Source organism: Falco rusticolus, chromosome 4 (assembly GCF_015220075.1).
Source record: "Falco rusticolus isolate bFalRus1 chromosome 4, bFalRus1.pri, whole genome shotgun sequence".
NCBI lineage: Eukaryota > Metazoa > Chordata > Aves > Falconiformes > Falconidae > Falco > Falco rusticolus.
The window spans coordinates 51,419,707-51,437,849 of NC_051190.1; the positions used below are offsets into that span (position 1 = coordinate 51,419,707).

The 18,143-nt window shown below is 48.5% G+C and overlaps 1 protein-coding gene across 3 annotated transcripts in view; it reads left to right on the forward strand.

The window, feature by feature from the left end:
- Window positions 1-4,212: 4,212 nt before the first annotated feature.
- LOC119146489 (SREBF chaperone) overlaps window positions 4,213-18,143 on the forward strand; it is a 68,565-nt gene continuing 54,634 nt past the window's right edge. The window contains exon 1 of one of the 3 annotated variants that reach the window (XM_037384249.1): window positions 4,213-4,428. The gene's annotated coding sequence lies outside the window, so the exon portion shown is untranslated. Of the gene's footprint in view, window positions 4,429-7,885; window positions 7,910-18,143 lie in introns of those variants that run through there. The other 2 variants (XM_037384248.1, XM_037384250.1) reach the window with 2 other exon arrangements.

Genomic DNA, 18,143 nt, shown 5'->3' on the forward strand with positions numbered 1-18,143 from the left:
CTGTGGATCTCTGTATGGGAAGTGCTCCCCACAGGCTCCTTGACAGGGCAGAGAAATGGGCATCTCCCAAGTCTGGGTGAGGAGGTGGCTTTGGGTCCCCCTAACCTTCCCCACGAATGCCAGGGCAGTTCTGGGAGCAGAGCTCAGACCTGGAGGTCTCCTGGTAGAAGCTCCAGTGGGACATAAATAACATCCTGCATGCTTGTGAGACAAGAGCGACCTGCTAGGTCCTTTGCAGCTCCAGAGCTGGGGTAGCAGCTCCGGCAGTGGGACGTGTTCCTGCTTTTCCCACACAGAAATGCTGTGGGGCTCAGTGACCCAGGCTTGGGAACGGTCCCCTTTGGCTTGAGTTCAGGGAGCCTGGCACATGTGGAGGCTGCGGCTACTTATCAATAGCAGTCCTGGGAGGCTGGGCAGGCTCTGGGGATTGTGGCGAGCACCAAAGAACTCGGGATGGGGAATGAGGCCCCACGTGTGCTGTAGCATCACTCAACCTTGCTATATCACAACGTAACCTGTGGGCCTCCATGCTGCTGACAGCACCTAGTCGTGGCTCCAGCCCAGCAACCTCCCACCTTCCGGGCTCAGGTGGTGCCTCCTGGGCCTGACCCAAGCCCTGGAGCATCGCGGGACCAAATTATCCTTGGTGGGTGAGCCCCGAGCTGCCTGTGTGTGTGGCCCAGGCCAGCAGCTGGATCCGCGGTGTGGTGTGCCAGTGGTACTTGGGGTCCCCAGCCTGGCAGCTGTGGCGCTGGGAAGCAGCTGGGTCCAGAGCTTACTGTGCCCAAACCCCTGTCCAACCTCCATGTGGAGGCAGAGCTGGGGACTCCACTGTAGCTTGGGGTCCCCAGTGCCCCTGAGCTGCATACAGAGCCTGGGTCTCTTCGGGAAGGTTCTTGGTAGCCGATGGTGCCCAGCCCAACCGTGGTACAGAGCACCATACCTTGTCCTGGCAGAGGCAGGTGGCTTGGCCTGCCACGTCACACAAACCCTGGGCTGGTGCCCGCTGTGCCTTGCTGGGGTAAAATGCGTTTCTTAGCTGCCAGCTGTGGAAGCAGCAGAGCCCAGTGCTGCGGCTGCTGGCCCAGTGTGGTGGCAGTGCCCGTGGGACGGTCCGCGGTCACAGTCTGCAAAGGGAGGATGAGACAACCAGTTGATTTTGGGGAAGGGAGCTGCTGGCACCGGTCGCTGCAGGCACTACGGCTGTTTAAAATGCACGTGTAATGGGCGTATAAAGGTGTATAATTGAAGTAATACCTGTATGATTAGCTTGCCCGTGGAGAGATCCCAAAACATCCCTGCTCCAAGGCTCTGCCTCTCATCCGAAACCAGCAGGGTGACTATGTGACATTGCTGCTGGTTTTTGCCCTGTTCTTTCGGCGCTCAACGAGTGCCTGCATCCAAGCGAGAAACCAGAGGCTGCCCCAGGCTTAGAGCCTGCGTCCCCCTGGGGTGCATGGGTTGGGCACCACACAGGGAGCAGCACGCTGACCCCCCGGTGTCCCCGTGCTGGAGGACGTTTCCCCAGGATCCGAGGCCCTTCTGAACGAGCCACTCTTTGCCAGCACTGTGCATGGGTGCGGGCTTGGACAGGCAGTGTCTGGGAGATGCCTCCTGGAGAAAGGAAGGGGAAACCTGCGGTGGTTCATGGCGAGGACCAAGCCCAGTGCTTCCTGCATCCCTGCCCGACATGTGCAGCTGGCATTTGCCATCAGGATGTGAATGCTGGAGGCCAATCTGGCATTGCCGCTGAGCCAAGGCCACTCAGTGCGGCCATGACTAAACCGAGACCTTGCTCTGCAGCTGACGCTGCGGGAAGGCAGCACAGAAACTGGAGATTAGGAGGGATGCAACTGATGGCAGAACAGGGTGGCCTTGTGCAGGGCCAGCCAACATCAGCGTGCTCAGGGCTGCTGCTACGCACAGCTCTGTGAGCCAGGGTTTGTGTAATTCTGCACCTTGGCCGATAAAGCTGGCAGGGCTTGGCCTGAGGTCTCTGGTGTTTGTTTCCTCGGCCCCAGTGGGAGCAGACTGGGGCCTTGGCCAGGCAGCAACTGGAGAGAGGCCCACCGAGGCTGGGACTGGGGGGACAGGGGTGCAGGTCCCCTGCGAGAGCGCTGGATGCGATGGTATCGGGCAGGGCTGCCAGCAGTGGGGACTGTCAGAAAGCATCAGAGCCCGATGGCGGCAGGAAAGGCCCTGCAAAAGGCTGGATTGTGGGGGGCGCTCAGCCCCAGGAGATGAACAAGCAGGGGCTGCCTTCCCCCTGTCTTGTTTCTGCTGCTTTCCTTTGCTTCTTCCTTGCTTCTTGTTCTGGTTTCTCACCAAGACATGTCTTCTCCTACTACAACCTTAAAAGGCTGGAGAGATGGGCCCCTGTGACCCTCATGGGGTTCAACAGGGTCAAGTGCAAGATCCTGCACCCAGGTCAGGGCAGCCCCCAGTATCAACACAGGCTGGGCAGAGAATGGGTTGGGAGCAGCTCTGAGGAGAGGGACTGGGGGTGCTGGTGGGCGAGAAGCTGGACGTGACCCGGCCACGTGCGCTCACAGCCCAGAAAGCCCCCCGTGCCCTGGGCTGCATCCCCAGCAGCGTGGCCGGCGGGGCGAGGGAGGGGGCTCTGCCCCTCTGCCCCGCTCTGCTGAGACCCCCCTGCAGCGCCGCCTCCAGCTCCGGGGCCCCCAGCATAAGGAGGGCACGGACCTGTTGGAGCGGGGCCAGAGGAGGCCACGGAGATGGCCAGAGGGCTGGAGCCCCTCTGCTGCGCAGCCGGGCTGGGAGCGCTGGGGCTGTTCAGCCCGGAGAAGGGAAGGCTCCTGGAGACCCTGGAGCACCTTCCAGCACCCAAAGGGGCCAGCGAGGAAGCTGGGGAGGGGCTTTTCCCAAGGGCCTGCAGCGCCAGGACAAGGGGGAACGGCTTTGCACTGAGAGAGGGCAGATGGAGATCAGAGCTGAGGGAGAAATCCTTCCCTGTGAGGGCGGCGAGGCGCCGGCACGGGCTGCCCAGAGCAGCTGTGGGTGCCCCAGCCCTGGCAGTGCCCAAGGCCAGGCTGGACGGGGCTGGGAGCCACCGGGGCTGGGGGAAGGGGGCCCTGCGCGTGTCAGGGGTGGGACTGGGGGGTCTTTAAGGTCCTTTCCAACCCAGACCATTCTGGGATTCTGCAATTCTCAGGGCCACTCTCCTTTCTGACACTGCCTCTTTCCTTGTCGGGCTCCCCCAGGATCTCAGGAGCAGTGCTTGGCAGCTGGGTGCCGTGCCAGGGGTGACTGTCAGGCTGGTGACACCTGCACCGGGCTGGCTGGCTGTGTGGCAGCAGCAGCCTGGCTGCCTTCCACCACCGCCCTCCGCCCCTGCTGGCACCGGAGCTGCTGCATCCTTTGCTGCACACCTCAGCCTGCCCAGGGCTCCCTCTGCACCGGTGGAAAAGTCTCCGCTCCCGTGCCACGTGCCCAGGATGCGTGACATCCCACTGCATGCTGGAGCCATGCTAGCAGGAACGGGGGGGCACCCCTGGGGTGAAATAAAAGACCCCTGGGTCCATGAGTACCACCTGCCCCTTCCCCTCGGCACTCTCCCTGCCTCTCACCCTCCTTCCAGGGGAGCATCCCTCCCGGCCCGGCCCAAGCCATGTGCCGCTGTCCCCAGGGTCCTGGTGTCTGGCCCACTCCTCTTCCCGCAGCTCCGGGTATCCCAGCCACCTCTACGCCCCCCAGGCTCCCGGTACAACACGCTCCCTCCCGGTCCACTCTGCCCCCGGTGCCCAGCCCCACCCCATACCCCCTGTCCCGCAGCACCTAGACCCCTCTGCCCTGCCATCCCAGTGTCTGCTCCGCCCTAGAGCCCCAGGGTCGACCACTGCCCACGCCACCCCCTCTCCCTACCCCAGGACCCCCATTCCCCTCGGCCACACCGTCGCTCCCGGTCTAAACCCCCCCCCCGCCTCGTCCCTCTATACCCGCTTCACGTGCTCCCGCCGCCCCCGAGCCGCTTCCGCTTTCCGAAGGGGGCGTAGCCCGACGAGAAAAGGGGGTGTGGCCAAAGCGCTGAGGGAGAAGGGATGGCGGTGGAGGGGCTCGGCTACGGCATCGGGGGCGTGTTTTGACTTGGTGGGCGTGGTCTCGGCGGCGGCGGAGGGGCGTGGCTGGCGTCGGGCGCTGCGCGCGCGTCTAGGGCCCGGCAGCGGCGGCGGCAACGGGGGGAGGGCGGGAGGGGGTGGGTAAACCGGTGCCGGGCTGAACGGAAAAGGGTTAGGAAGAAAGGGGAGAGGTTTAAAAGAAACTATATCTCCTCCAAGATTAAAAATTTTTAAAAAAGCAAAAAAAAAAAAGCCCCTCTCAAAACATTTTAATAATTCAGACGGACTCACGCGGAAGAGGTCAAAGGTCGGAGGGCGAGGAGCAGCCGTGTCACCGCCGGTGAGGTGAGAGGTATTGGCGAACGCGATCGGTTCCTGACAGATACCGGATTTATTTTAAATAACCGACACACACCCCCTCCCCCCGCCGCCTCAGCGCGGTTCCCGCTGGGCCTGGGCGCGCGCCTTCCCCTCACGCACGCGCGCGGGCCGGGCGCGCGCCCCCCTCCCGCCTTTCCCCGGCCCTTAACGGTCCCACCGAGACCCCCCCCTTCCTCACTCCTGAGGGGAACCTGCGGCCTCTAGGCCTCTCCTTCTCTCTTCCCGCGGCGGGAAGCCTGAGGAGGGGCCCCCCCGCCCCCACCTGGATGTATGGGTGGGGGTGGGGGGGCTTCCCGCCTCTCGTGGGTGGGTTTTTGCCGTTGGGGTGCACAAAGGAGGCCTCAACCCTGCGGTACTTCAGGTGCCTGTTGGATTTGGCAGTGGAGAGGGGTGGATATCTCCTTCTGGGGGGGTGCGTGTGGGTATTGCGTCTTATTTCATAAATGTGTTTTGTAATAATTAGCGAGAGGGTGAGTGGGTTTTTTTAGGAAAAAAAAATATTAATTTTCTTCTTTGCAAAGAGCTTTCCGGAGATACGTGGAAGGGACAACCTTACCCACCTGGCACCTGAGGATAGTGAAGGCAGTGGTGTCTGTGGGGAGGGAGGGGAGGTGGTGAGGAGGATCGGCAGAGGGGCTGGAGTGGTGACCGTTCTGCCTGCGCTGCCTGCGGGAGGGCTCGGAAGGAATTGAGATCAAAACAGAGAGTGTTTACTGCTTAGGAAACCGGGAGTCATCAGCCTGAGGTGTTGTGGTGCTGGAGGAGAGCGGGGAGTGGAGAGGAAGGGAGGGAAAGCATGAGGAAGTGCATCTGAAAGAGGGATGTAGAAAGTTGTGGTGGGTCAGAGGTGGTGGGATGGGGCTAAGCTAGTGAAGAGGGTAAGATGAAGGAAAGAGTTAATCACCTCCGCTGCAGAATCAGGAGAACGTGCTTTATAGAAGAGAAGAGAAATAACGGTGCACCAAGGGGATGCATGAACGCGGAGTAAAATGCTCTGCTAGGTTTGCTTGGCACGTCAGTTGGTGGTTACGAATTGCCTCAGAACCAGAAGTGTTCTGTTGCTTTGGTTTTATGGGGTCTTTGCTCTCTGGTGACAGCATGGTGCTGCAAGTATCTTTCACTCTGGCTAATCACCATTGTATTTGGAGTTTGACTATACTTAGGAATCTGCTTCTTTGTATGAGACCAAATGAACATTTTTATATTATTGTCTAATGTAATGAGCAAGGAACTGTGTGAACCCTGAAGTAGTGAGGCTGTGTATTTGGGAGAATCCCAAGGAAAGGACTACTGCTGTAATGCCAAAATTTCCTGAACGCAACGTCTGCTTATTTTTTGGGATTGTTGAAAGACAAATGAACTTTCCTTTCATGAAAGGGGCAAAGATGAGGTATGATCTCACTCTTTGTCAAACCTAGAACTGTTATGACAGTGTACTAGTGTGATAAATGTAGGATTACACGAGCTGTTGTGTAATGTAGAGAAGAGATTAGCTGACTTGAATTCAGAAGAAAGGAAAACACCCGGGATTTTCATTGAATGTATGACTCGTTTAGAGCTGTGCTGTTAGCCCCTGAGTCCTTCCACCAAAACTCTTCTGCTCAGTATTTTCAGTTACAGAACTTAACTTGGTACAATACTGTTTATTTTTCCAAATGTTATTCAGATATAACATCACAAAAGAGCAAAGAAGAATCAGGTTTTGTCTCGGGAGCATTAAAATAGCTTTTTAAGTGTCAAAATCTCAGTGATGAATGAATTTGTTGAGCTCTGTTTGAAGACAGCTGTTGAGTTATTCAATGTGATTTTCATTCAGTGCGTTGTTAGGCCTGTCTGTCATCAGAGTTCATATAATTATTAATAGAAAAGTCTTTTATTTTTCTTCTTCTTTCCCTCCTAGAAGAGCAAAGAGTTTAAAAAAATACAGCAAGTAACAGGGAACTAAAAATAGTTTTACCTGTCTATAGCAGAATGTAGTAGTTAATGAGTGGAAGGGGAGTAGCATCAGTATAGCAATTTCAGCACATCCTGTGACCTGGGAATCATCCTTTCTATTCTTGCTGCAGCCAATTTTCTGTGCTGGGCTTGTGGAACTGACAGCCCTCCCTTGACTGCCTTTCCAGGGAGCTGCAAGCAGCTTTCTCCCATTTTATAAAGGACTTTCTGCAGCGTGCTGTGGCATTGTGGAGTCCTGTGATGGGGAGCATGATCCTCCATGCCAGGTGCTGTTTGAGCAAGGAGGAACTGATAGCGCTTTTTCAGAGGAATTTAGTCTTGAGTATAAAATGAGACCAGAGGTAGGTGTAGACTGAGCTTTACAAGCATTCGTTAGCTGTAATATCTTGTGTTGTAATTCCTTTGAAACTTAAATGGTGCGTTAAAGGGTGAGAAAGAAAGGTCTTAAGGAGTGCCAGGCAGTTCTGTGGCAGTGCAGCCTTCTGTTTCAAGGTCTGTGAGCTATTGCTTCCCACAGCCAAAATATCAAAAAGAAGGTGGAGGAACAGGGACTTAAGGGTGGTTGTCTTCAAGTGAATCTTTTAATTTGTGTTCTCAGGTGAAGACACAGGCCCTGGTGTTTCAAAACAACTGGTGTCCTTTCTGCCTAACTGGGTTCCCTTGGGAAGAAAATAAAATTCTAAGGCTCCTGTCAGTAAGAGTGAGTTTCAGCCGCAGCAAGAGAGGGGTGGTGAATGAGGAGGGGAGGAGGGTTGCATTTCTTTGGTAAAAACTGAATTAATCTTGTATGGACCATTGTGATAAAGATGCAATGGGAATAATAGTTGGTTTGTTTTCAAAAGACAATGTCCAAGTCAGGCTTTCAGACTTGTTCAACAGAGTGGTCTGGGGATTGTTTCGCTGTTGGGAGGAAGGAGCTTAGCGATTTGCTGATCCCACATTTCTAATTGGTGATCATTAGAAAGAAAATTATTTAGTTCTGTGTGATGCTAAAGATGACAAAAGCTGCCTTCTCGGATGTTGGGAGTCCTGGTAGTTTGCTTATGCATGCTTGCCAAGTGTTACTTCTGTAACCTAGAACCTGGTGAAAATCAATCCTGTGTGAGTCACCTTACAGGTGCTTGTGTTTCGTTGTGCCTTCTCGGGGTGCTTTTCAGGTCTGAAAGATCTTAAAGTGCCATCTTCCTTTTAATGAGAGGTGTTCCAATTACAGATTTGGTGGTTTTGTTTTTGAGGAAACAATGGAAGGAAATACATGCTGAAGTTTACATCTTACTTTTTGCTTTCTGTTTCATGGACTAAGTGGTTTGTCTCCTTTATTTCTGTCACTCTTAGCATCCTGCCTGTGAGAGGATCCCTGCTAATTAGGTGAATGACACAGGCAAAACTTCTGGCCCTCAAGAGTTCAGAGTAAAAATACCATGAAACTGGAATGTTTGGGAGTTGTAGAGAAGGTCTGTGTAGAAAAGGAAGCGTGTTTCCCCGAAAAGCCAAAGGTAGACTTTTGTTTTTCTGCCAAACCCAGAGGTTTTGGAAACCCTTCGCTTGGTAGCTGTCAGAAGGTGCCCAAGTAGTACTACACTAACCAGGTCCTCCTCCTGAAATGGGAAGATGATTTGGTTTACGTTTCCACAACATATTTATCAGGAAAATGATAGTATTTAATGCATAAACTTAGTTTGATCGAACTCTAATTACAGTTGGTCGGGAAGCTCCTGTCAGTGATGACTGGTCTTAGTTATACTGGTGTGTTTTTAATTCAATGAAGCAGCTTATTCAAAAGCTATTTCTGAGGGTTTTTTGGGGGGGAATTTCCTCCTAGGAGGCAAATTGACCCAATATAGGCTGTGATCTTGGTAGACCAGAAAAATCATACTGCTGTTACATCAACAGAGATCACCAAAGCTAGCTGCTGAACTAAATTCAAAGGATTGCGGGAGCAGTGATGAAAATAGTGGCAATGCAGAAGGTGTTTGAAATGTGTGTGCTGGCAATGCAAGTTTCAGCAGAAGGAAGGTAACTTAAATAACTCTTCTGTCCTTCCTCTATTAAAGTCAGAACCAGGACCGGTTTCTGCATGGTGGAGGGACTGCACCTTTGTGTGGGGAAGTGGAGCAGTCTGTGGAAAATGCAGAAGTCTGCTAGAAGTATTTACACAGATGTGGTTTTCCTGGGGAAGGGTTTCAGAAGCCCACTGTGTCTGTCGCACCCAGGACTGAAGTAGCGATGTAAGTGGTGGTGTAGTGGGCTGCTCAATGGACTACATTTCCTTCTGAGGAATGTATTCGCCTGTTATAGACACTTTTGAAAAATGTTACTGTCCTCTTTAACTTGCCCTACCCTGTAGAACTGTTGAGTGAGGTATGGATGTTAAGCTTTTATCATGGCACAACCTCTTAAAAAATAGTTACGGTAGAAGAGGTGACTCAGATATACAGACATCTGTTTGAGAAATAGAACCGAAAACCATACAGTCAGACTATATGGACCTAAATTAAATAGGTTTTTTGTTGCTTTGCTTTGTTTTTTTTAAGTACAGATCACTAACAACTAATTCTGATTTCTGTCCTGAAGGAGAGTTTTGAACCAGGAAGTTTATCTTTTGCAGGGAAGGGAGCCCCAGCCATAGATAAACATGAAAGAAGTCACGCTCATTTCAGATACTCATTTGATGAGGTAAATGAGTAATTGCAGTTGCAAAACTGTTGAGGAAAAAAAGCCCCAGTGAATTTCCGATTGTTATATTGTGATGATAAATGACTGCTATAGGTGCTTCTCAGTTACATGAACTTTGTCTCAAGAAAGCAGTGCTGGAGCTGGGTAGAAATCACATTAAAGCACTAGTTACAAACGTTGCTTTCATCACTCCTGCAATATGTGGCTTATTCAAACTTAGAGGTATTTCCTTTTTTCATTTGAAGAGCAGCAAGACCGTGTAAGAAGGATCAAGGTAGAAATCAAGCCTGACTATCAGAGGCCATCAAGGGATACAAAAATTATTCTGTGAATGTCTTAAGAAGATAGTGGAGGAAAGAACATAGAGGAAAAAGTACTGTCCAGTGTCACTGAAACAGAAGTGTTCCATAGCTTTTGACTCTTGCTGAAGACCCAAGTCAGCTGGTGAGCAGCTAATGCTGGTGACAGCTTAGCAAAAAGGGCAGGTTTTCAAGCAGTCATTTAAGTGAGATATTTTCATATGTGTACTTAAACTACAGACTAAAAAAACCTTAAAAGCTTTAGTAGGCATCTTTTGAGAAATGGGAAATAGGTGATGCTTTGAAAGACTAGAGAAGAGCAAGCAGTTTGTGTAGGTGGAAGAGTGGGAAGAAGAGAGTGGTGAGTAGTAGTCATCTTAAAATCCTGCAGTGAGTAGTCAGATGATTTGTAAGCACCTAAGGATTACAGGAAGCACGTAACAGCAAGTGCTGGTTTGCCACAGGTGTTTCCTTGGCAAAGTGAGTTTACTTCTTTCCAGGATAAGATGTTGGGTCTGTTTCTGGCTGCAGAAACAAAAGCTTCCGTGTATCTTGAATTCAGTAAGGTTTTGGGCTTTTTTGCCCTGGTAAGATTCCCAGTTAGGTGAGACTTCTAAAAACAAAGCTTAAGAACATGCTGCTATACGATGGATACAGATGCAGTGAAACAAAGGTACTCGGAGTACCTGTAAGGATCTCGCTAAAAAGGAAGGCTGTACTGGGAGCATTACTGAGGGCTGTGGGTTTTCATTCATGACTTGAGTGGTAGAACAGATGATGCATATTAAAATTGTAAGTGACATAAAGCAGGGAAGGACTACAAATATGATAGGATTAAAAATTGAGATGTGGACTTGATGACTTAAATGTTGCCTGAAAAATTGGCTACATGTCAATAAGAACAGTGGCAAAGTTTTGAATTCAAGTAAAAATAACCAGCTGCAGGCCTTAGAATAATTGAATAGGTATAATCCATCATTAAATGAACCTTTCACCCACACTGGTGACTAAGGTTCTCCTGTGGGGAAAAGGAGGCAGAAGTTTTGTTTGGGTATATAAACTGGAAAATAAACTGCAGGTTATGATGTAATCCATTCCACCCAGTGCCAGTAGGGCTTCGCTGGGACTCCCTGTGACATGGCTTTGATATGACGCTGGAAGGGTGACATGAACCAAGTGGAGAGGACATACAGAGGAGCAGTCAGTCTCTGGAAAGCATGGTCAGGGAAAGCTGTGTGCGCTGAGAAGGCTGAGGGGAGACTCGAGGGAGTGACAGTTACAGGTAGTGCTGCTGAGGCTGCCCGCAGAGAGTGGCACAGAAGGAGCGGTTTAAATAGCAGGGAGGGACACAGGTAAAATGTTACAAACAGTGATTGAAAGTACTAGAGAATGTTAGGATGGCTGCGGAGTCTCTGATTAAATGCTTAAGAACAAGTTGGATAAATATCTGTTGAGAATAATTTGAGCGTAGCTCTTAATGCTCTAAGTGAGGTGCATGAACTGGAGCCCTTGCAGTCCCTTCTAGCCCTGTCTTCCCTCACCATGCTCTGTAGTTACTAATGGGGTTTGTTCTGTGCTGCGAGTCTCTGACCGTGACTGGGTGACTGCTGGGGCAGGATAAACAGAGTAGGTGAAGGGCCTTTCACTGCAGACAGAATGAGGCATGAGGCATGTGAACTGGAAGAAAAAGCTTGTGTCCTTCAGTGCAGAAGTGTCTGTCTGGCCTTGTGTGTTTCACAGAAAGCTCATGGTTATGCTGAAGTGTTTATCTTGCTTTTTTTTTTTTTGTAATTTGCATGCTTTAGTAAGGTGTGAGGGCTACTTTGGGGAGGTTTTAATCTTTATTGCTAGTCCATAATATATGTAGTACTTGGAAACTTCAGAAATGACACTGAGGATGGATCTGACAAAGTTACTGCTTCATGAGTGACACAGAATCTAGAAGAATGGTTTGAGTTGAAGGGCCCTTAAAGACCCCCTAGTCCCACCCCTGCCACGCGCAGGGCCCCCTTCCCCCAGCCCCGGTGGCTCCCAGCCCCGTCCAGCCTGGCCTTGGGCACTGCCAGGGCTGGGGCACCCACAGCTGCTCTGGGCAGCCCGTGCCGGCGCCTCGCCGCCCTCACAGGGAAGGATTTCTCCCTCAGCTCTGATCTCCATCTGCCCTCTCTCAGCGCAAAGCTGTTCCCCCTTGTCCTGGCGCTGCAGGCCCTTGGGAAAAGCCCCTCCCCAGCTTCCTCGCCGGCCCCTTTGGGTGCTGGAAGGTGCTCCAGGGTCTCCAGGAGCCTTCCCTTCTCCGGGCTGAACAGCCCCAGCGCTCCCAGCCCGGCTGCACAGCAGAGGGGCTCCAGCCCTCTGGCCATCTCCGTGGCCTCCTCTGGCCCCGCTCCAACAGGTCTGTGCCCTCCTTATGCTGGGGGCCCCAGAGCTGGAGGCGGCGCTGCAGGGGGGTCTCGGCAGAGGGGCAGAGCCCCCTCCCTCGCCCCGCCGGCCACGCTGCTGGGGATGCAGCCCAGGGCACGGGGGGCTTTCTGGGCTGCAAGCGCACGTGGCCGGGTCACGTCCAGCTTCTCGCCCACCAGCACCCCCAGTCCCTTTCCTCAGGGCTGCTCCCAACCCATTCTCCACCCAGCCTGATACTGGGGGCTGCCCCGACCTGGGTGCAGGATCTTGCACTTGACCCTGTTAAACGCCATGAGGTTCGCAGGGGCCCACCTCTCCAGCCTGCCCAGGTCCCTCTGGGTGGCATCCCTTGCCTCCAGTGTGTCAACCTACCACACACCTTAGTGTTGGGAAGCTTGCCAAGGGTGGCTCAATCCCAGTGTCCGTGTCATCGACAAGGATGTTAAATGGTGCTGGCCTCAGTATAGACCCCTGAGGAATGCCACTTGTCACTGATCTCCACTTGGACATCAAGCTGTTGATGGAACTCTTTGAGCGTGACCATCAAGCCAATTCCTTGTCCACCGAGTGGTGCATCCATCAAATCCATGTCTCTCCAGTTTAGAGACAGGGATGTTGTGTGGGACAGTGTGCAATGCTTTGCACAAGGCCAGGTAGATCGTCCAAAAACATTTACATATTTCACATTGCAGACAGGAGGCATGGGATAAGATGTTAAACTTTATCTTCTAGAGAGGTTTAGAAAACGACATGAGTAGCAATGGCAGCTGTAGTAGAAAGACAAGCGTTTTGAGGACTGTGCTGGGTGAACTGTTTGTGTGCTCCTCTCCGAAGTCTTGCATAAAGAGCTGCAATGATGCGCAGGCTGCAGGGATTTCTTACAGAAAGAGCCAAGCAGATGACGTTGTGTTCCAGAGGAAGTACAAATGTAGGCACAGCTACTTTATATTACAGCAAGGGAGCTTGATTAAGGCCTACAGGAAGGTAGAGAACACCTAATTAACACTTGGAGTACATAGTATTTCTATGGAAATTAATTTTCTCCATTCTTCAGAAATCTTAAAATGGTAGTTTAAGATGCCTCATCAGTGCATTCATATAGACAAGGTATATCCTACAAAGGATCAGAGATGCTCTTTGTAGGTTGCTGTTTGTATCCTGGAGTGAGTTTCTCTACAGCTGGAGTCGGGAACTTCCCAAGCAGCCAGGGAGTGAAAAGCTGATTGAACTCCTGGGTGTTTGTGCCTGGCTGCCCAGTTGGGGTGTATTGCCACAGGCCAGCATACTCTTGTTGAGGTAGAAGGTGGATTTTCTATAGCTGGATTTAACAGTAAAGCTCTGATATGTAACTGCGTGTGGGTGTTGCATCAGTCTTTCGGTATTTTTAGGAGAAAGTGATTCCCTAGCCATTTGTTGTAAAGCAGCTATATTGATAAACAAAAAGAAGATTATTCCAAAAGCAGTCACATGAGATGCATTGCATAAGGACAGCTGCTGGGTCAGGCTGACGGCCTCTTTAGGTTAGTGTCTGGTTTCTGAGTGTGAACAGTATTTAGTACAGGGGAAGAGTGTACAAATGAGACAAATACGTTGGATACTGGCAGGCAGTGCAGTGTTCGAGAGAAGTGGCTTGTGGCCGAGGGGCTTCTCCAGCCAGAGGAATGCCTTGGCTTTGCGCTGAATAGTGCTTCACAGCTTGCTCATCGAAAAATTTGTCCACTTGCTTTTTTAACCCACGTGATATAGATAATGTCCGGGGGTAAAGATTTCCACAGCTTAACTGTGTGTTTATTTTGAGTCGCCACTTTGTAGTTACATTTGATGCTGAATTATTCCTGTACTGAAAGAGGCCACCCTCCCCTATTTGGTTTCCTCATATCATCTCTGTTAGAGAAGTCTTTTGTATCCATTTGCTTTAAAAATCTTTTCCAGATTGAAGTCTTCCGGTACTTTTTTGTTTTGTGGAAGCTGCCTTGTATCTTTGATCATCTTTGTTGAACTTCTGTGTACCTTTCCTAATTTTCCTGCATGTTCTTTTTGAGATGAGGAGGAAGAGGAAAAATGACCAGAACGGTGTGTAGCACTCAGTGTGTGCATAGCACAGATTTAGTTATTAATGTAATGATTTCTGTTTGTTCTTTGTTCCATGCTTAACAATTTGTAATATACAATTTCCTTTTTTTTTGACTGCATTGAGCTCATGTTTTCAGAGAATTAGCAATTAGGACCCCAGGCTCTTGTTCATGAGTGGCTATAGCCAGTCAAGAATGCATTCCTATATATGTAACATTATTTACCCTGTATGCATCATGTACCGTTCATTGGCATTGAACTTAATCTGTCATTTTGCTACCCGGTCACTTGGTGTGGAGCTATTTCTGCCAGCTTTTCAGTCAGCCTGATCTTTGCCCTGTGAATAATGGACAACTGAAAGTGTTATTTATGTCCACATTACACCTTTTTTCCAGGGAAGTTGTGAATCTGTCAAACACCGCAGTTCCCTATGGGACTGTGTGATTACCTCCCTCTGTTAAAAGAATCAGATGTTTGTTACAATTCTTTCTTCACCTGTCTTACACTCAGCTTCTAGCCACATGAAGGCCCGACCCCTTTATCGCATGATACCTTAGTTTTTTATATAAGGAGTTTTCTTGGGCACATTTTTAGTAGTCTAGGTAGACTTTCTAAATTGGATCTCTGATCTATGTGCTTGTTTGTTCCTCTGGAGAAGTCAGTCTTAACACATTAGTGAAGCTGACTTCCTTCATGTGTGGTAACTCTCCTTCCAGCAAAAAATTCTGTTTGCTATTTTCTACTGTTTTCTTTAGAATATATGCTTTGGTGATCAGTAGTTTCCCAGATATTCCCTAGCAAAAGCAGGAAGAATACTTCCCTCCTTTCAGCAACCATACTGGGACAAAAGGTTACCTGTCGCTTTAGCTGTCTGGTGTTGGTGATCCACTGGATCTCCTGCAGCCATACCCTCTGGTCTGGGACCCTGCCTGGTGTAACCTCTCATTCTGTAACCCCTTCCCTTCTCTGATGTGCCAATCTGTGGTAGAGTCTGATGTCCCTCCTAAAAGGATTTCAGCATGGAAGCTTCCCCCCTCCCTGTAACTTACCCTCTATGAAGATAAATTCAAATTTTATTTAGTTTTCTTCAGTGTTTTTCTGTTCTCTCTGTGTTCTTCCTCTGTGGGCCCTACAGACTCTCTGGAGGACTTGCTGCTCATGGTATCTGAATTAACATTTAATATTAGTTCTTATACCTCTTCCTAGCAGTTCCTCAGACTCCTTTTTGATCTGCTGTATAATATTATCGTACAGAGTGTGCAAGACCCTCTCTCCTTATTTTCCTTATTTGGACGCATCTTCAATTCTTCACTGATTTTTTTGTTTCATTTCTTAGGAGCCTCCCATGTAATATCGCTAAGTAGCCTCTGTCACCTCCAAATTTTTTCTTCTAATTCCCCACAAGGTTTTTATAAGCACACTTTTTTAGTGTAGTTTTTCATGTCCTATTCCCCCTCACTCCTTTTTTTTTTTTAATCCCTTTGCTGTTATGCAAAGCATTGGGTTTTTATTTGGGACTCTGTTATTCCTGTAAAGATGTAACTTTAGTTGTCAAATGAGATTTTCTTGTAAAAGCAGAACCACTGTCCAAATCTGATTCTCTGTGCTTTGCTTGTTGGGAGTTTTAAATAGAGAGTTAGTTCAAGTACTGCTTGGGTCTGATCCTGCTGAGGTGGTGCCACGTATAAAGGAAATCAGACCTAATGCTGTCTAACCTGATGATAGCTCACGTCTCTGATTTTTATTTCTGTTCAACCTTTTAAGGACTTAGACTACAGCCTGGTTCTGCATGTCCTGCCATGATGATACTGACAGGGAGAAGTGTACTAAAGCCACACCACTTGTGCTGAGCTTGGCTCACAAGGTACTAGCTACAGAACTAACCATACAGCAAAAACAACGTTGGAAGAACCTTCAGTGGACTGAATAATGAACTGGTCTTAATCTTGTCAATAGTGAAGTTCAGTGTAAAATGTGTTGGAATGGTGAGTTCCAAACTCAGTAACTTTTTTGGTAACATGAAGGAATTGCTACTTCAGAGTTCTTTACGGTCTTTGCTAATAGATGGTGGAGGAGGTTTACAAGGTGTTTGAAGAAGTTTTCAAAAGGCATTCTAACTACTATTGTTTAAAGTTTGTGTACTCCATGGCACTTGAGAGTTTATATCCTTTCCAAAACTCCTGGTAGTTTTTGATTATAGTGCTATAACTGTGGGCATCTATTTATCTAAGTAAATGTCTATTTTCCGTAGTAAAAAATTCAAGGATTACATTAAAAGCCAAACACTACAGTCTGATTTGTCTCTTTTGCCCTCTTAGCTCTTTAGAGTAGGAGTTTAGTACTCAGTTGCCTAAGGCCTGAAAAAAATACTGATGTATAGCTGATAGATTGGTATTGTGGAAAAAATCCACCTTGGTTAGAAATCCTCTGGGTAGTTCACTGACAGATAAAGCAGCTGCTTTTTGGAGGGCTTAGAGACTTTACCTGGCTGGAAATAGACATGCTGCTTGGCACGTTTGTTAGAAAAGCACATTCTGGTGAGACTGTGAAGAAAGTAAGAGTTCGATGCATGTCTTTCTAATATTTACAGTACTGGCTTTTGAATTACGATTCTTAGCTTTATATTTCACAGAATTATACTGACTCCATCAAAAAGTAGACTTTCCTTTTACAGACTAGGGAGAAATGAGCCTAGAGAGGACAAGCCTTTTGTCCAAAATCTGCTCAACAGCTTAGTTTCAAAATTGGAAATAGAAGTTGGGGATTGTCTCTGTGGTGCATGTCCTGCACCTAGTCTTCTCTGACTAACCCTTGTCCTAAACTAATTTTGCAGGTTTTCTATCATGTATCTTCATCACTAACCCTGCGTGAGGTATATACTATTTGTGAAATTGTAGTAAGTGATACTAAACCCGTATTTTAAGGGAGAAGCTGTCTTATGTCATGTTTGGCTCTGTGTAGTAAATTGACAGTGGAGGCCAGATCATTGCTAACAAGAATGAGGTTGGGCAAGAACTCTGTGGTCATGAAGAAGAGATTGGGAAATATTTTCTTGTGTTTGATAAGCTGTTAGTACACTTAAAGCCAGTAAGCTTCCTTTGGCAGGATGCCAAAAGAAGGGTAAACTTTGAAGCTGTGAGGTTCTTCTAATTTTGGATACTTTCAATTTTTGTTACATATCCCAAACTTCTGTGTTCTGTGGTTCATCATGTGGAATACCTGGTCATCTCATCCACAGCAATAAATTGTTGTCTGGCACTGTTGAAGTATTTTAGGAGGCAAGAGAGGATGTTTGATAGAAGCTACATTCAATGAATTACTATTCTTAAGCAGGAGTTTAGCTGAGATTCTTCTCTTGTGGCAGAAGAATTCAAAAGATGTCCTGAAAATAGGTTTGGAAACTTATTTTGACTGTTAATCCCTTCTTTGGTAGCAGATAACACATTATCTGGGATGTAAAGATCATGCAAGTGTTTTCTTTTTGAACCTTTGTGGCAGTGTTTCTCTGTCGTTGTTGCTACTCAAGCATTTCAAGATATGATTAATAATTTGTAAAATGAGTTAAATACCGTTGTAAAATGGGGTCTGTTTCAGATAACTTCTGAATTTTTGAATTCTCAAAATATAAATGAATATTGTAGGGGAAGGAAAATGGGCAAAAAGGTGAGAATGAAGTGAGTGGCTACTGTTAATTTGTGTAGAATTTTGTATGCAGATGTGTGTAACTCCTTGATCTTCAAACATCTCAAGTTCCTGGCAAGTGTACTTTTATTTGGTTTTGGTGGTTTGTTTGGGATTTTTTTAGTTGACTGAAGGAAATGAGTTGCCAAGCAAGTTTAGAGCATGCAGCCCAAATGTTAGACAGGTGTGAAGAGCTTTGAGGTGTCTTCAGAGAAGGCTAAACAAGAAGGGAAGAGGATGTGGGGGATGTTTGATCCTTGCATTACAACATTGTACTGTTGAGAACTCGGAGGTTCAGCTTCAGTCAAAACTAGCTTGTTTCTGACCAGAGGAAAGTGCAACTTGTACTGAGGATGCGTGTGCCTGGTTATCCTGGGCTAGAAGCACATTTTGTGTATTGAAACCTGGTTCAAAAACTCAGTTCAGACTGTTGTTTTGGCCGTATAGCTGGAATGGGTAGAGTGCAGCCAGAAATTTAGTTTATTGAACTGTTTCTACTTTTTGAATATGAAAAGTACTCTTCTATGAAGAATACTCAACTGAGAACATATGGGCTGTTCTGGAGCCTTCTTTCTGAAAGAGTGGTGTCAGGATTAACCCA